Here is a 17,379-nt window from a genome sequence, read left to right as displayed (position 1 = left end):
AGAAAAAAGCTTAGGGCAGAAAGCCACTGCCATAGGGTGAAAGCACCCAAGGTTAGTTAGTGAGATATTGTAGTGGGATCACAAGTAATTTGTTATATCGCCTGCAGGAAATTACTTTCCATCTGCTTCCAATATACTTTGATCACAAACACCACTTGCCCCCCAGACCCTTTGCTTCTTACACACACAATGATTACTGATTGTTTTCTTCATGTTCACATGTGTAAGATTTTGAGAGCTCACTAAATATGGAGATGAAACCCCTGTTAGGGGCTCTCGTCTCCTCCCAGACATTAGCCTCTCTCGTATTCAATTCTGCTTCCACTCTCTTGCTGGACAATAGAGAACTCCAGACTCATAGTCTGCAACAGAAAGAGAGGAGAAAGAGGGTCTTCATAGTGAAGCCTGGCAAACACCACTCTAACCTGGTGACCAAGGTCAATGTGAACAGTGACCGGTCATGTTGGCAGTACGTGTCCTTGATATCACGTGAAGAAAACAGCACCTTTCCTCTGTGGTCTTCCTTCAAAGCAACCGTTACCCCAGTCTAACCGCAAGGGAAACCGCAGATGGGTTCCCATGAAGGAGCATCCCACAAAAGTCCCGGTAGCACTCATGAAAATGGTCAAGTCATCAAAAACAAGGGATGTCTGAGAAACTGTCATGGCCAAGGTGAGTCCAAGGAGACATGACAACTTAAATACAACGGTGGTGTCCTGAAACAGATCTTGGGATAGAAACAAAAAAATGATGTTGGGTAAAAACACCAAAAAACAAAAACAAAAACTAACGAAAACCTGAATTACTTGTGGATGTACTTACAGTTGACGCAAAGTAGCGATCTGTGTGCTTTCGTTGTATTTAGAGTTGAGAAAATAGGGTGAAGGAGGGAGAAGAGGAGACATTGCAGCCAGAAGACACCCAGGTGCCAGGGCTGGGGGGGGGGGTGAGGAGAGAGGCCACTCAGGGAGCAATCCCAGCCCAAGCCCAGCCAGCACCAACCTGACAGCCTGGTGGGGGGGCGGGAGGCGCGAGGGCCTCATCAGTCAACCACCATCATTGAGGATCTTGACCTCTCGGGACAAAGGAAAGTATTGCAGAATTTCAGGCAGAGGCCTGGCATGCTTAGACTTGTGCTCTGGAACGATCGCTCTTAATGTTTCTGAGAAAGTGAAGGGCTCAGATCTGTCATTTCCCTTCCTTTCTTTGCTGTCCTTTGTCCCCTGCCATCGGAGGGCGGGGTGGCGACCGCCGGGGCTCCTTCTGGGACCCCCCTTTGGATGGCAGTCTTGAGGGACGCCCCTGGGTCCCAACCCCACCCCGTCCTTCGTGCTCCAGAGCGAGAAGCGCAGCCTGTAGAAGCCGCCCATAAATCTTAGAAGGAGGTTGAAAGCCTCCTTTCTTCTCCGACAGCTCTCCCCTCGGGCCATCGCGGGGTGTCTCAACCAAGCCGGCTAATTACCTGGAGCCTTGGAAAGCAGCTTTGTGCCTTCAGACATGATGTTTCAGTAATTAGTGATCAATTAGGGCTCCGCTCCCGCAACAGCCCGGTCCTTTCCCGTGAGGTTTTCTCCCACTAATGCTGTGCTGACAGGCAACTGAGTCATATCTTTCTCCAGGCTGCCAAAAGCCACACACTCCACCGAGGGGAGAGGGGGAGAAATGAGAGGCTGGGTAAGAGATAATGAGATAATTACCCCTCGCGGCAAGTACATCTTGGAATTTGCATGCGAAATGAGGGATCTGGCACCAAAAAATGCTGATGTTGGGTAATGGGTGATTTGAATTCAAGCAGCAGCTCAAGGAGAGAATTTAGTCATCCTGACTTCTCGCCCCAGCCTCCCCCCTGGTCTCCCCACTGGACTTTTCATCTTATAACTAAGCTCCACTCCACACACAGAGAGGATGTCCTAAAACACCACACTGTCATTAAAAGGGGGGTCCACTCGCCTTCATGATAGAACTCCAGGTGTGCAAGACCTTGCACCCCACGGCCTCCCCCCACGAGTCAGTGTCACCTCTGACAAGGACCGCATGGTTGTGTATGTCACACCACAGGGACGTGGGGCCGTCCGCGGGCCCCTAGACTCCAGCTGCTTGGTGAACCCATGTTGCCTTCTTTCTAAACCGCTCCCTGGTGCTCGGAACGAACTCTGGTGTCACTCACGATCGCTCACACCTCTTCCCCGTCGCCAGTGCACCTACAGGTCCTGTCGACTGCACCCTGCACCCACCTCCGTCCTCACTGCCCGCCCTCCACCCCCGGCTCTGCAAGGGGCCAGGCATGCTGCAGCCACAGTGCTCACCCCTGCTGGGTCTCCCCACCACTGCTCCCTCTCTGCCATCCTGCTCCTCTGTCCCTCCTTCTTCCTGTCCCTCAAGGGCTTCCTTTGGGTTGTGGTCGCGGGGAGGGGGGCGTCTAGGGACTGGGGGAACCATGGATCTCCCTCCACACACCCCGTGAGGGATAGGATTTGGAGGGGGGGGACACCGTCTCCTGACTTGCAGTTGGCATTCAATGTCATGCGAGTGTCAGGGGCACAATGCAGTGATTCCATACTCCCACACGTTTTGCCGCACTCGCCATGGGAAGTGTAACCATCTTTCAGCACACAACGTTACGACGTCATTATCTTAGTCCCCTCGCCTGCTGCCCCCCCCCTCCCCCGACCCCTCTCTTGCCAGTTTTCAGCAAATTGTTTAGGTCGCCCTTGATGTGGTTCTCTTGATACACCTGTTGCTTGAAATCTATTAAGCCTCTTGGATCAGTGACTGTCATTTTCATCAAACTTGGGAATATCTGACCATCGTTTATGGAAATATTTTCTTCTGTGCCACCATCCTTGAAGATTCAGGAGACATTTATCTATTTTAATTTCGGATATTTTCTATGCCCTACGTTCACTAGTCTCTCCCCATTGAAGTATGTGCTTTACTGCCAATGCTAACATTGCATGCCTCATCCTAGACGTGTTAACTTTTATCTCCAGAGGTTTCATTATTAAAATGCCTTCCGATTTTCCCCTTGCTCCGTAACTCCCGCACTTTCTGAACGTACAAACGGTGTCACAGTAACCGTGTTTACGTCCTTGTCTGATAATCCTAACAACTGTGGCAGCTCTCAGGTGGTTTGCGTTGATTTCTTTCTCAAAATGGGTCAAGTTTTTCTATTTTTTTTAAAGTTTATTTAGTTATTTTGAGGGAAAGAGAGAGCGAGAGAAAGCAGGGGAGGGGCGGAGAGAGGGAGAGAGAGAATCCCAAGCAGGCTCCGTGCTGTCAGTGTAGAGCCCCACCTGGGGCTCAAACTCATAAACTGTGAGATGGTGACCTGAGCCGAAGTCGGATGCTTAACCGACGGAGCCACCCAGGCACCCCCCCACCCCACCCTACCCGGTTTCTTTCCTGGAAATATTTGATTGAATACCACACATCGTGAATTTTCCCTTTCTGGTGCTGCGTGTTTTTGTGTTTCTTACAATGTTCTTGAAGTTTGCTCCGGAATTTGTTAGGCTGCTTGGAAGGGGTCTGAGCCTTTTGGGACTGACCTCTGATACTTATCAGACAGACCCTTGAATATCCAAAGCGCTCACTCTGGTGCCAATCACTCCCCGTGCCCAGGCTAGACCCACTTGTGTTCCCAACGCTGGGCCCCCGTAAAGCATGAAGCTTCCATTTGGGTCAGCGCGTGGGCACTACTCAGCCTGGGTGGGCACCAGAGGCCTCTCCCTATTCCCTTCCCTCCCCGACTCTGTCCCGGGCCCTGGGCATCTGCCACTGGATGGGTCTGTCTGTTCTCTGGGCTCCATCAGACGAGGCGGCGTGGGCACAGGAAGAACGCTCTTCAGACCCCCGGGTCTATCCCTGTGCACGCTTCTCATCCTGAGCAGCCCTCCCCAAAAGCTCCAGCCCTGTGGGGTCTCCTGCCTCTTTGGTTCACCTTCTGAGCTTAGGGGAGCTGCTGGGTCCCCCCGAGACGTGACCTGGAAACGCTGTAGCTGAGGCAACAGCAGGGCTTGGCTCTTATGTCTCCTGGATCCGTCTCTCCTTGGTATCCAGTGTCTGGAAAGCTGTGGTTTCAAATCTTTTTTTTTTTTTTTTTTTAAGTTGTTTTGGGCAGGAAGGTGCATCTGACCCCTGCCACTCAGTCTTGGCTGGAACTGGAAGCCCCTCTTGTCTGCATCTTTGCGCAAGTTAGTCCTTTGGAAAAAGCGCAGATTACGCGAGGAATTGTGTTCTCACAAACTCTTTCCTGACATTTCTGCAGGTCAAAAGCTCCAAATGTCCTCCCATCACTCCCTAAAGTCTCTTCCCCTTCTGTGTTCCCTTAGCACGTGCTCTGCGATGTGACTGTCACACTTTTATTGTGATCACCTCTGTAGCCTTCCTTCCGTTTACTAACGGTCGATTTTTAGTGAGTATTTTTGAGCGGATGAATGAATGAAGGCCAAGGGGTGGTGACGTCGCAGGTGGCCCACACCGGCTGGTGACAGGGTGTGTCACTCCAGGTGCATCCAGGAGCAGACACGAGGCTGGGACAGAGACGTGGGGGGCTCGGGAGGAAGATACCAGGGGTAGGTGAGGAGACACTGCCTACTGGGATGCGTCAGACACCTGTGACAGAAGAAGGCAGAGGGAGCTTCCTACTGACGTGCACTTTCTGCGCAAGACTTGGCCCGGTGGGTGAGCCGTCCCTAAGCCAGGGGTGCGTGGGCCAGAAGTGGCCCCGCGTCCCAGGGCACGGTGCTCAGTCACTGATGAGTAAGAGCCCAGGCCCGGGAGGCGGTCCTGCCCAGATTCCAGCGTTCTCTCTGCATCTGACGGGCCCGGGCACACAGCCTCCCCGCTTATCCAAGAATCACTTTATGAGCCTCCCGCTTTCAGTGCTGGCAGATGTAATTTGTTGCCTTTATTATCTTGTAAAGATGCTAATCTCTCAACCACAGCGAGGGGCTGCTCCCGTGATGGATCCTGCCTCGCCACTTGACACGTCGAAGAGCTCGCTGGATCGGGGAGCGACGCTGGCCAAGGCTCCTGCATTCCTCGCCCGGCACAGGGAAAGCGCGAGATAAAACCGAGCAAGCAGCGCCTTGCCCCAGGCAGCCGCGCTGAGTCATGGGGTACAGGGTGGGACGGCCGCCAGGTGCCCCGGCGCCCTGTGTCTGCGCAAAGATTCGGAACCTCGGGGCGGTCACGGAGCTGCTGCCACTGACGTGGGCTCTGCCCCCGCACAGGGAGCCCGGGTCCAGAGCCCGTGGGCAGCACAGAGTGAGAGGGCGTATACAGGCTGGATTCTGGGCTGGGCAGGGCACTTTTTCTCTGCACTTTGCCTCGGTCGCTCCTGCCCATGCGCTCTGTTCTCCCAGATCCACCAATGATGGAAGCCGAGCTTCGGGCCCACGGCAGGCAAGGGAGCGCGGAGTCGGCTCAGACACAAGACCCGTGTCAACGCTGCAGTCGGTGTCTGAACCTCCCGCGGACCTTTCCAAAGCTGGAAGGGTCCGGGGCATGCCCACGGTGCCTCCATTCCGTTTCAATTCTTTTAAATCCAGAAATTGGGTGACCCGGCTCCATTCGCTTCTTCGTTCGACACATGCACACGAGGCTTGGTCAGATCCTTAGAGGTCGGGCTGAGACATGGGCGGTGCCCGCTGTCCGGGCTCATCCTTCCCAGGGGCCTTCGACACCATCTCCCTGCACCTATCTCTGTGGCATCCCGTGTGAGCCCGGCGATCTGCGGGTGTGGCCACCCCAGAGTGGAGGGATGCGATTCGGAGGGATTTCCCCACAGCTTAGATCAGATCAGCCCTTCGAGCCGCGGAGCTCCTCAGGGTCAAGAGGGTCCGTGGACACACCTGGGGGATGGCCCAGGCAGAGAACAAAAGGAGTGAAGGAAGAGGGAGAGACGAGAGGGTGACCCCCGGGTCTCCGTCTGCATGGGATGGATGGGGCAGGGCAAGAGGAGGCAGGCAGTGGGACGTTCTGTCACTGAGCAGCTCAGTGTCCCCCAGTCCCTCCCACGGTGGTGACACTGTCTTGCCCCTGTCCACTGGTGCCCTAACCTCTGGTCTTTCTCAAACCTCTGCCGTTCTCTCGCCCTTGTAACACATAATGCTCAACCCTGCTTGTAGTTACAGAACAGCCCGCCTGCACTGAGTGACGGTGGAAATAGGCGTCTCCAAGCGCATCCCGGCCTACGCACACCTGCTCCTCCTGAGAATCCATGAAGCGAACAAGCTTTGGGGACAGAACTGCCCCCCAGCAGGGTGGTGTGGGACGAGGCTCTCCACAGCCATGTGCCCGTGGAGGCCCCGCCACGCACACACCCCACGGGGACACACGGACCCACCCGAGGGATCCGTCAGCGTGCACTCTGCCCGCTGCCCTGTAGCGGAGGGGAAGGGATGGCCAGGCTCTGTCAGAAGGATTCCGGTGTGGACCGCGAGTTGAGACTGGAGTGTCGTGGCGGGAGGGACAGAGGTTCTGGGTAAGAAGGGGTCTGCTGGCTGAGCTGTGGGATTCTGCATGCTGACAGCACTGTGGTATAAGGTCCCCGCCCGGCCGGGCAACGAGAGACCTTGCCAGGTCCTGCCCTCACTTATGGCGTGGCCTCGACCTGCCCAAGGCCATCACCTCCCCGAGATTCCTTTACCTTTCCTGGGGGTTTGGGGGAACAGCCGTCAGACTGCAGGATGGCAAAAATGGTTAGAACCCGTCACCTGGCCGGTCGCTGGCCCCTCAGACTCTGTTAGTTCAATTTGGTGTGGAAAGGATGGACCCAGAGTCTGAAGGGTTCTCTCTGGTCACTAACTGGTCATGTTTTCTTCTACCTTTTCAGTTTCCAATCTGGCAGCACAGCGATCTTCCCAGGAAGGTCTCAGGGATAAACCGAGGCACCAGAGCAAAGGCACCGGGGCCTTCTACTGGGGAACTGGCTTTGGACGCAGGCTTGTGAATTACCGAGGTCGAATTTGAACTGGGGCCCATTTGAACTTGGCCAACTCTCCTCGTGGCACCTGCTTTTCCAGGAAGGGGAGCCTGCAGGTGGGCCCGGGGTGCAGGCCCTCTGTGGACTCCATCCCGCCTTCGCCGCCGGGTGGGCTGGGGGCCTGAAGACTCCAGAGCTGACGGGGCCATGGTCCTTGTGCAGAATCGCAGACTCATACAAGAGGGCGGACAACGTAGCCAGGATCACGGTCAGCATCGGGGCTCAGGGCAAATACCGCAGAGGGCGTTTGTCTTCTGTTGTTAACTGTGACAAAGTTCATCATCATGCCTGCAAGCATGGAGCCGGGGCCGCAGGGCTCAGGTGAGCCTGTGCCCAGGGTCCCACAGGCTGTCACCAACGTGCTTCCAGGTCAGCTCCAGGCCGGCTTGTGTTGGCAGAGCTCAGTTCCTGGAGGTCCTGGGGTTGAGTCCCCACTTGCTTGCGGACCGTCACCTGAGGGTCACTCTTGGCTTCTAACTCACTGCGTCGCACGCCTCGGACCCTGTCCTCCAGGCGCCAAGCCTGCGGTGGGAGGTCAGCGCAGCTCTCCTATCATTTCAAATGTCTCCCTTCCTCTTCTTCTCCAGGGGTCTGGAGACCGTTCTCTGCTGCAAGGGCTCATGGGATTGGGTGAAGCTGTCTCAGAAAATCCAGGATGAGCTCCCGGTTTTAAGGTGCAGAACGTTCACTGCGTCTGCAAAGCCCGTCTACAGGGGCGAGAGCACATTTGTTTGGAGTTCTGGCCATCAGGGTGTGGGCTTCTTTGGGGGCACTTCATTCTGTCAAGGGGACAGTGAAGGCATGTATGGTCTTTGAGGGTAAAACTGGACATTTGGAGGAGAGGGTGAGGCAGGGAGGTGGGTCCAGGGAGCAAAATACATCACAGAATTAATAAAGGCAGGATTTAGCCACAGGGTTTAAGCAGGAATATCTTGGGGCGCCCGGGGGGCTCAGTCGTTCAAGCATCTGACTCTTCATTTCAGCTTAGGTCAAATCTCATGGTTTGTGAGTTCGAGCCCCTTATTGGGCTCCATGCTGACAGTGCAGAGTCTGCTTGGGATTCTCTCTCTCCCTCTCTCTCTGCTCCTCCTCTGCTTGCACTCTTTGTCTCTCTCTCAAAATAAATAAATAAAGTTAAAAAAAAAGCACAGGAATATCCATTTTACCAGGTTCTACTTAAAAACAACGGGTTCACGTCGTCCAAGACTTTGGAACGCCTAGATGGCTCCATCTGTTTCCAGAATAATTAAGGTAGATTATTACCCTAAAACCAAAAATAAGGTTGAGCACATTAGGAAAAGTATAGTCCATAGTTCTTTTGTGTTACCAAAGAATGTAACTCGCAATTCCAGCGTGTACGATTCCCCTTAATAAAATATTCAGAGGCAGCATTATTTTCTGAAGTTCGTCAGTGGAGTCCGACATACTGCCTGTTCACAGCCCGTTTTCAAGTGATGAGAAGACTTCAACAGAGTGTGTTCCACCTTTGAAACAAAATCTACTTAAGAAGAACTATTTACTTCTTAAGATTAAGAAAAGAATGACTTTAAAGTCGTCTGAGAAGACATGGGTTTTGATTTTGATTGCTCACTATTCTTTTCATTAATTTCTTCGGTACTTTCAGCTTCTGAGTGCCAGACTCTGGGGCACAGGAGGGTAGGTAGAGTCAAGCCACGTACCCGTGTCGTACGACTTTTTACCCCACAGCCATCGGCTCTGTGAAACTCGTAATTCCTAGGTCTACTGCTTGGCAAGTTTATCAACCACTTAACCTTTGATCAGATGATTTTAATAACTTGTGCGTGTTGAGAAGTTTAAATACATAGATTAGCTTTTTATTGTATGTTTTTTACAACGGGAATCTTAATGTGAATGTCGTTAAAATGAGACCCAAATTTAAAAGGGAGAGTTAACGATGCCAGAATAGGAAATCCACCTTAAAAGAAGACACTTCATGACTTGGGAGCTGCCCTAGAGTCCCCCAAAGCAGTGAACGGTCGAGCAAATGAAAATGGAATTGGAAGGGCCGTGGGCCCCGCTGGGTGCCCCCAGGCCTGGGATGAGCCCTATTCTGTCTGTGCTCAGGTGTGGGACTCCGGAGGCAGTCGGGAGCAGGGGAGAGGCCGCTGGGTGGCCAGTGGCTCAGCTTCCTCCCCAGGCCTGGGTCCCTTCTCCACACCTGCCCAGCCCGGCCCCAGGCAGGCATCTCTGGGCCGGGCCCAGGGCACCAGCAGACCCCGCCGTCGGCTGATGGCCTCCACCTGGGGGCACCCGGCCGTCAGAAGGTGTCCAGCCCTACCTGCCCCTTGGAGCCCACACACCCCAGGCGTCAGAGTCCTGGACACAAGAGCCGGTGGTGCTGCCTCTTTTCAAGCCCACTGGGCTCTGGGCCAGCCTGGACTCTGTGTGTGGGTTTTTTTTAATGTTTATTTTACTATTATTATTTTTGAATTTTTTTAATGTTTATTTTTGAGAGAGAGAGACAGGGTGTGAGCGGGGGAGGGGCAGAGAGAGAGGGAGACACAGAATCTGAAGCAGGCTCCGGACTCCGAGCTGTCAGCACAGAGCCCGACGCGGGGCTCAAACTCACGGACTGAGATCATGACCTGAACCGAGTCGGACCCCCAACCCACTGAGCCGCTTATGCGCCCCTGAATTTGCTTTCCTCTAGGAGCGCTATTTTAGTCTACAGTTGGAGAATCGACTTCTCAATCAAGGAACGGAAACCAAATAGATACTAGTGATGATCAATGAGGTATCTGGGAAGCACACTGTTCTCTTGGTTACCCAGCCCTAATTAACCAGGTGGTCGGTGTCTCAAGGGCTCCCGTCAGAGAGATGGGAGTGGGGCGGGGGGCTGGGGCGGGATCAGCCGTGTAAGGTCCAGGAACATGCAGCGAGAGGCTGAGCAGGACTCCACAGCCTGGAGCCTCCGAGGACCCGAGGACCCGGATCAAGGGTTGTTACAGGTACGAGGAGAAACGGAGCACATTAAACAGATCTCCCCAAATCGAAAGATCACATAAACACACACACGGAAAGTGGGGATGTATAACCGCTAACAAGCTTGACTCAATCTGCATCTAATGTTTATTATCTATTGACTATCTATCGACCTGTCTGTCCTTCCCAAGTGGAAATATTCTTCCTTTTGAAACACCCAAGGGGAACCGACAGAAATTGAAATGATTTTGGCCACAGTCTTGGGTTAAAAGGACTGAAGAGTGGAAGAAAGAATCTTTTTACTTGGAAGTTACAAACTTTATTTTATTTTAAATTATTTTTTTAGTGTTTATTTATTTTTGAGAAAGAGAGAGACAGAGCGCAAGCAGAGGAGAGGCAGAGAGAGAGGGAGACACAGGATTCGAAGCAGGCTCCAGGCTCCAAGCTGTCAGCACAGAATCCAACATGGGGCTCGAACCCACAGACCATGAGATCATGACCTGAGCTGAAGTCAGACACTTAACTGACTGAGCCACCCAGGCACCCCTCTTCTGCCCATTTTTTTTTTTAATTTTTAACGTTTATTTTTGAGAAAGAGAGACAGAGCACAAGTAGGGGAAGGGAAGAGAGAGGGAGACACAGAATCTGAAGCAGGCTCCAGGCTCTGAGCTGTCAGCACGGAGCCCGACGCGGAGCTCGAACCCACGAACTGCGAGATCGTGAACTGAGCTGAAGTCAGACGCTTAACCGACTGAGCCCCCCAGGCGCCCCAACTCTGTTTTGTTTTTTAACCAAGCGAGAGAAGAAAAGCATTAAGCAGGTTGGGAGGATGTGGGGAGATTCTGGGTTCTTTTGGGGGCCTCTTGCTCACTGTCCCCCTGGAACGGTGAGGAGTCAGGTCAAGGGGAAGGACGTGGAGACCCAGGCAGCTGGAGGCACTCATGTTTCAAGGAGACCAGGTGCTGGGGTCTGGGGTCTGCGTCCCCCCGTAGGCCTGCGTCCCTCATTCCCGTCCTCCACAGGAAAGCCTGCTTTCGGGAGGGGAAGGGGGCTGGCTGGGAAGATACCGTGTGCATCTGAACCCCAGGAGTGGGGGGAACTCCGGATGCCGCAGGTGCAGAATCTGTGTCCGTCACCCTGGGAGGGGCTCAGGGCCGCCTCCACATTGTCTTGTTCTCTCTCTTTCCCTACTTTGCAGGCTTGACAGAATGACCTTGGATGGGCTCCCTGCGCAAAGAGGGGAAGACAATAGTCAACCAGTTGCTGCAACTTTGTCGGTAAAACGTAAGAAGCGTTCAGATGGGGGGATGGCATGCCCAGGTGTGTAGCACATTTAACATTTCCGTCGTGGTTTCCGTCCATGTTTTCTTTTTCAAGTGTTGTTTTTTTTAATTTTCATTTCAATTAAGCAAATATCTGTAGCTACTCCACTGTCACTGGGGACTCCACACTCAAGCAATTAAAATAAGGAAGTGGGTGTCATGAGGTTGTAGGAGGAAGCAAGTGAGAGAAAAGGGAGGAGGGAGAGGGGAGGGAGAAAGGGAAGGAAGAGGGAGGAGAAGGGAGGAGGGAGAGGAGGGGGAGGTAGGAGGAGGGGAAGAGGGTGGAGGGGGAGGGAGGGAGGGAGAGAGGAGCAAGAAGGAGGAGGGGGTAGGTAGGAGGAAGGGGGGAGGGGAGGAGAGAGGAGGAGGGAGGAGGGAAGGAAGACATTTAATTCTGGTCACGTGCTTTCTTCCAGTTTTGTCCCCGGTTATTCGACGACTGTGGTTGACCTTGTGCAGTTTAGTTGTGAGTTTGAATTGCACCGCCCCCTGCTACTAATTATACACTTTCCAGCCAGCTACTTAAACCTGTGTTTTTTAACCTGCCGAATGGTAACCGTCGTTAATCGCTATCCAGGTCTATCCAGGAAAAGTGTACTTTTCCATTAAATGTTTAAATATGTAAAACTTGGCTCAACCATAGCATTTATTTTCAATTCATGCTTACAGTAAATGGTTTCATTGGTTTCTGAAATCATTGCAACATGTATATAATACTTTATTTCTCCAATGTACTAAAATTTCAAAATCTGACATAACTAAACTCTGTTTTCCGCTTATATAAATAACACTATAGTAAATACCTTTAGCCATGTGGCTCTTTGCTCGAATGGAGTTACCCTCGGGTAAGTTAATTACAGAGGAGACTGAACTTGGTTAAAAGTATTCATCAACATGCAACACAGTGGCTTGAATCGGGGGTCATCAAGGAAGCAAGGAAGTGACCACAAATGTAAGCTCTTCAAGCTTTTCCAGAAGATTTCTGCTGTTATAATGCTCCTACTTGTTTTAACTTTAAACAACTTTCCTAGCTTCCGTAATGGTTTTTCTTTCCTTGAGTGGCTACAAAAGTGGCTTGATTTTTCTTCAGTTGGGATTTTCTTCCTCACTCTGAAGAATTAAACTTTTCGAAGAACATTTCTTTATACACTGATTGTTGATAGTGATTTATAGAAGCCTATTTAGACTCTTCCTACATCAGATTGACTACATCTGAATGCCTTCTAATCTTGGGTATATTCATTATAAAACAAATCATTTATGCTGGACTAAACATTAAGCAATTCCATCTATATTGTAATGACACCTAATGTGGAAATCAAAGAAACAAACAACCACAGAGTTACTGTTTTAATAAACCACTTGGTACACTTTCCACTGGGTTGTCAAAGAGAAATTTGGAAAAAAAATCCAGGCTGCTACAGGCAGTTTTTTTCATGGGAAAGTTACTGAAATTATAACGTGGGCAGAGAGAATGTGACAAGGGGGTCAGGGGCCGTGTGATCAGACAGAGGAACATCGGGGCTGATAGTTCAAAGAATCAGGTTGCGCGTAGAAGCAAAGAGACAACGAACAGAAATTTAAAAGGATACCGAGGGGGTGGTGCAGAGGTATGAACAGAAATTCTAAGATATTACTTTTACCTGAGTGAACCCAAAAAGGAAGTATTTTCCTGTACTTTTCTATCCTGCTACCAACAAAGGATGAGCAGATTCAAGGAGGCAGAGTCAACGACAATGTCCATCAAAGAACCCCATTTGGCAATTTTCCCATCAGTTTTTATCCTGAGGTCTATGGATATCTAAGAATATGGGACTGGGGGGAAATGAGGTTCCATACTTTTTATGATATTTGACATGAACTACATCCAAAATAAGAAGGCAGAGAGGAGTGAAGAAATTGCTGATATAATTCCACAGCTAAGGGACATGTTCACCAAGAGGTTTGTCATGGAATATGAGAATCGTAACATTCTAGAAAAAGGAGAATCCACAGGCTTCTTCCAGCCCTCCATGTCTGTCGGCCTCATAGCAGCACCGGACCCAGAAGGATCCTAGCTTGCGTACAGGCCCAAGGACCCACCTGCTTTGGGACTTCTTGGGCTCCTCCACTGTGTACCCAATGTCCCAGTAATTGCTCAATGTCACGGATTCCTTCCGAGGCTGAACATATCTGTCATCCAGGTCGTCTGACAGTGTTGCAAACGCCCTGTCCTAAATTCTCAGCTTTTGTTTTCCTCATCCTCTGTCTCTGTGGCACAGTCCTTTGTCCACTCGCTTCTACTTTTCCTTAAAAGGAATTTTCCATAACTGATCCTTCCCTCCTTCACCTTTTATTTCTGTAAAATATAGAAAAAAAATTTTTGGCATTAATAATGTTTACAAGCATTTAATTTCCAAAGCAAAGCAAGAGACAAAATAACTGTCACGTAAGAATAAACTATACTTTTCAAATTTAATTTAATTTAATTTAATTTAACTTAATGAGAGAGAGAGAGAGAGAGAGAAAGAGAGAGAGAATTCTAAGCAGGATCATGCTCAATGAGGAGCCCAAAGCAGGGCTCTACCCCATGACCCTGGGGTGTTATTATCTGAGCCACAACCAAGAGTGGGACACTTCACTGATGGAGCCACCAGGCACCCCTAAGCTATAATTTTTTAAATATGGCTGTTAGAACCTTTCCACTCTAGTCCCATTATCCGTCTCCAGCTTTCTTTCCGTTTAGCCTCTCCTACATTGTTGATTCTTTCACTGTCCTCAACCGGTCATAACTTGTCAGAAACCGTTAACGCTCCTTGAACAGTAAAGGGCTGCACGAAATCCGGTGGGGTGAACACGCAACTAACATGTACAAGTATTTCTGTTATGTTGTGTGACATGAAAATGCCAATATTAGGTCACTTTTGAGTTTCAGATGCAGAAAATTCACGTGGCTCAACTCATATAATTACCTTTTGTGACGAATTTTATTTGAGCAAAGACAACGATTCAGGGTTACTCCCAGTTTCCTAGCAAGGGGAGTTGGTCTCATATCAGCAAACAGCGTCTGTCTTCTGCCCACTGCCATACGTAAGAATCCATTGTAAGTACGACAGGATGCTCATTCTTAAAAACACAAACACATTTTCTTTTTTTTTTTTTTTAACGTTTATTTATTTTTGAGACAGAGAGAGACAGAGCATGAATGGGGGAGGGTCAGAGAGAGAGGGAGACACAGAATCTGAAACAGGCTCCAGGCTCTGAGCTGTCCGCACAGAGCCCGACGCGGGGCTCGAACTCACGGACCGCGAGATCGTGACCTGAGCTGAAGTCGGACGCTTAACCGACTGAGCCACCCAGGCGCCCCCACAAACACATTTTCTAAAATGACACCTGACTATGTACCTATACAGGTTGAAATTTATCTCAAGCTCTGACTTTGGGTTCAGGGGATGGTGGGATTACGGCTTTTGGGAAATAGCTCGGAGGGCCAAATCAATTAGCTGATTGTTGGTACCCACCTATAATGTCTTAGACGAGATTCTTATTTGCAAGCATTAGAAAATGATTTTGTGAGTGCTTCCAGAATAACAGGGTAAGAACTTGTATACATTTGCTCTTCTATCAGAACAACAATTTTGACAACAAAAATTGTCAAATTAAAGTTTTTCAGGAGTCTGGAAATACTCCAAAACTTACAATAATCCAGGGAGTGCGTATGCCAGCAAATTATCTGCATCTCAGCACAAACAGTGGGTCCTGTGGGTTTTAACTTGTCCTGTCGCTGTGCACCGCCCGCCCCCCAAGTTCTGGGGAAATAGTTAAAACCAACAGACTCACAATCACAAGGGCTATACAAAATGGAAAAAATAGATTTGGAGATTCCTAAAGCCCTATTCCAAGAGAATCACAGTATTGGATCTGTTTGGCTGGTCCCTGAAAATCTTCTAGCCAGACCTCGTTTGCATTTCACCTGACACAGATTTCACTCCTTGTGAGCAGCCTTTTCCCAAAGGTGCCTGCAGAAAACAGTCAGTGGCAATTGCTTAACATTGCATCGGGCTGAGGGGTCATCAGAGTGGGACAAAAACCTGGGGAGCCAGAGGGTCGCAGGGCGCTCGCACAGCCTACACATGTTCCTGAGAGTTAAGAAAGGCACACACGCATTGGGGCTGGGTGTGTGCGGAGGAAAGAGCTGTGAAACCCTTAGGTCCTCACCTCTGGCTGACTTGAGGCTCTGGGCCAGCAGGAGGGTTAAGCTAAGTCATGGTTGTCAACCCCCTGCCAGAGGCCTGAATCCATGATAGGCAAGCACATGGACCCCTCTACAAAGGCTGGGAGAATTACCGGGTAGAGCTATTTAGACAAATGTCTGTCCAATTATGACATGAATACTAAGGTGTGGGCAGAGGCTTCACTGATTACACACAACAGGAACATAGATTTTATAGAATTGATTCAGAAAAGTCCCTAAATGAAAGAGCCAGAACAACCAGAAACTGTACCAACACCATACCACAACCACCAAACCTGGGCTGAAAGGGTCTGATTATGAGAGTTGCCGCTTTCTGTCACTTAACGTGTCCAATTTACAGAAAAAGGGAAAAAGAAAAAAAGAAAAATGCAGTAAAAGCCCCCAAATCCAGGAAAGTAGGGTACATACCCAGAGAAAAGACACGGTCAAGAAGTGTCCTTGAGAAGCTCAGACATGGGACGTACTAGGCAAAGACTTACCTCCCGTGAAGATATGTCTAGAGAACTAAAGGAAACCACATGCAACAACGAATGGAAACTATGAGAGCAGGGTCTTACCAAATATAGATCATTAAAAAAAATTTTTTTTAATTTAATGTTTACTCATTTTTGAGAGAGAGAGAGACAGAGTGTGAGTGGGAGAGGGGCAGAGAGAGAGAGGGAGACACAGAATCCGAAGCAGGCTCCGAGCTGTCAGCACAGAGCCCAACGCGGGGCTCGAGCTCATGAACCGCGAGGTCGTGACCTGAGCCAAAGTCAGACACTCAACTGACGGAACCCCCAGGGGCCCCTTTTGTAAAATTTTTTTAAATGTTTGCCAAACATAGATTATTGAAAAAGAGAGAGAGAGAGGTCGTTAAAAAGAACGAAATAGAAATTCTGGATTTGCAAAGTACAATAAATGAACGTTCACTTGAGGGACTCAAAGGCGGATTTGTACCGACAAAGAAAAAAAATCGGTGAAAACGAAGATCATTCAGTTGAGGTAGTTCAGTCTGAGGAACAGAGAGAAACAAAATGAAAGGGGATGGAGAGTGACTTATAGATGAGGGATTTCTCTTGGGGCAATGAGAATATTCTGGAATCAGATAGAAGCAGTAGTTACACGATTGTATGAATATACCCCAAACTACCAAATTGTACATTTTGAGAGGCCAGTTTCAGCTATGGGAACTATATTGCATTAAATCCTAATTAAAATCTTTTCTCAAAAAGAAAAATGATATTGTAGAAATGGAACAGGAAACAAATACTGTGTGGCAGGTGTTAGAGAGCTCACAGGGTAGCGTGGAAGGCTGTAGTGTCCACTGAACTCAAGTCTTGTCTGGTAGGAACAGCATAACCACTGAGGCAGCTGCTGTACCCTGGAGACCACCTCGATTCTTCTAGAGCCTTCCTTCTGGCTCCTCACTTGCTCCGTTCCTTAATGGCTACCCCACTGAGTCTGGGTTGTCAACCAGTCAGAGAGCCTGGAAAGGAGAGACCTCTTTGTTTGTATTAGCTAAGCGGTCAACTTCTCTGTTCATCGAGAAGCATGAGGGATTTCAGGCACATACAGCAAAGAAGCCAAACAAGCAAAATAAATCGATGTTGTCTGAGCCCCTGACCCCTCTCAGGTCAGCTCCTGAGACGGCCAGACAGGCTGGAGATGCCAGCGCAATCAGGGTGGGCTCAGGAGTCCGTGGCATTGCTGTCATTACAAAACAAAGAACTGGAGGGTCGCCTGGGGGCTCAGTCGGTTAAGGTCCGACTTGGGCTCAGGTCATGATCTCACGGTGCGTGGGTTTGAGCCCCACGTCGGGCTCTGTGCTGACAGCTCAGGGCCTGGAATCTGCTTCGGATTCTGTCTCTCTCTCTCTCTCTCTGACCCTCCCCTGCTTGCACTCTGTCTCTTTC

At 50.1% G+C, this 17,379-nt stretch overlaps 1 long non-coding RNA gene across 1 annotated transcript in view; it reads right to left on the bottom strand.

Annotated features, from left to right (window-relative positions):
• LOC123607619 overlaps positions 1–17,379 on the bottom strand; it is a 20,080-nt gene extending 2,701 nt beyond the window's left edge. The window contains exons 1-2 of the long non-coding RNA XR_006716810.1: positions 17,352–17,379; positions 13,456–13,458 (exon numbers count right to left, since the gene is read on the bottom strand). This is a non-coding gene — a long non-coding RNA (uncharacterized LOC123607619). The remainder of the gene's footprint in view (positions 1–13,455; positions 13,459–17,351) is intronic.

The sequence above is a fragment of the Leopardus geoffroyi genome, chromosome A2 (genome assembly GCF_018350155.1).
Source record: "Leopardus geoffroyi isolate Oge1 chromosome A2, O.geoffroyi_Oge1_pat1.0, whole genome shotgun sequence".
NCBI lineage: Eukaryota > Metazoa > Chordata > Mammalia > Carnivora > Felidae > Leopardus > Leopardus geoffroyi.
The sequence above is the reverse complement of the archived record's forward strand: the minus strand, read 5'-3'. Positions and strand labels throughout refer to the sequence as shown.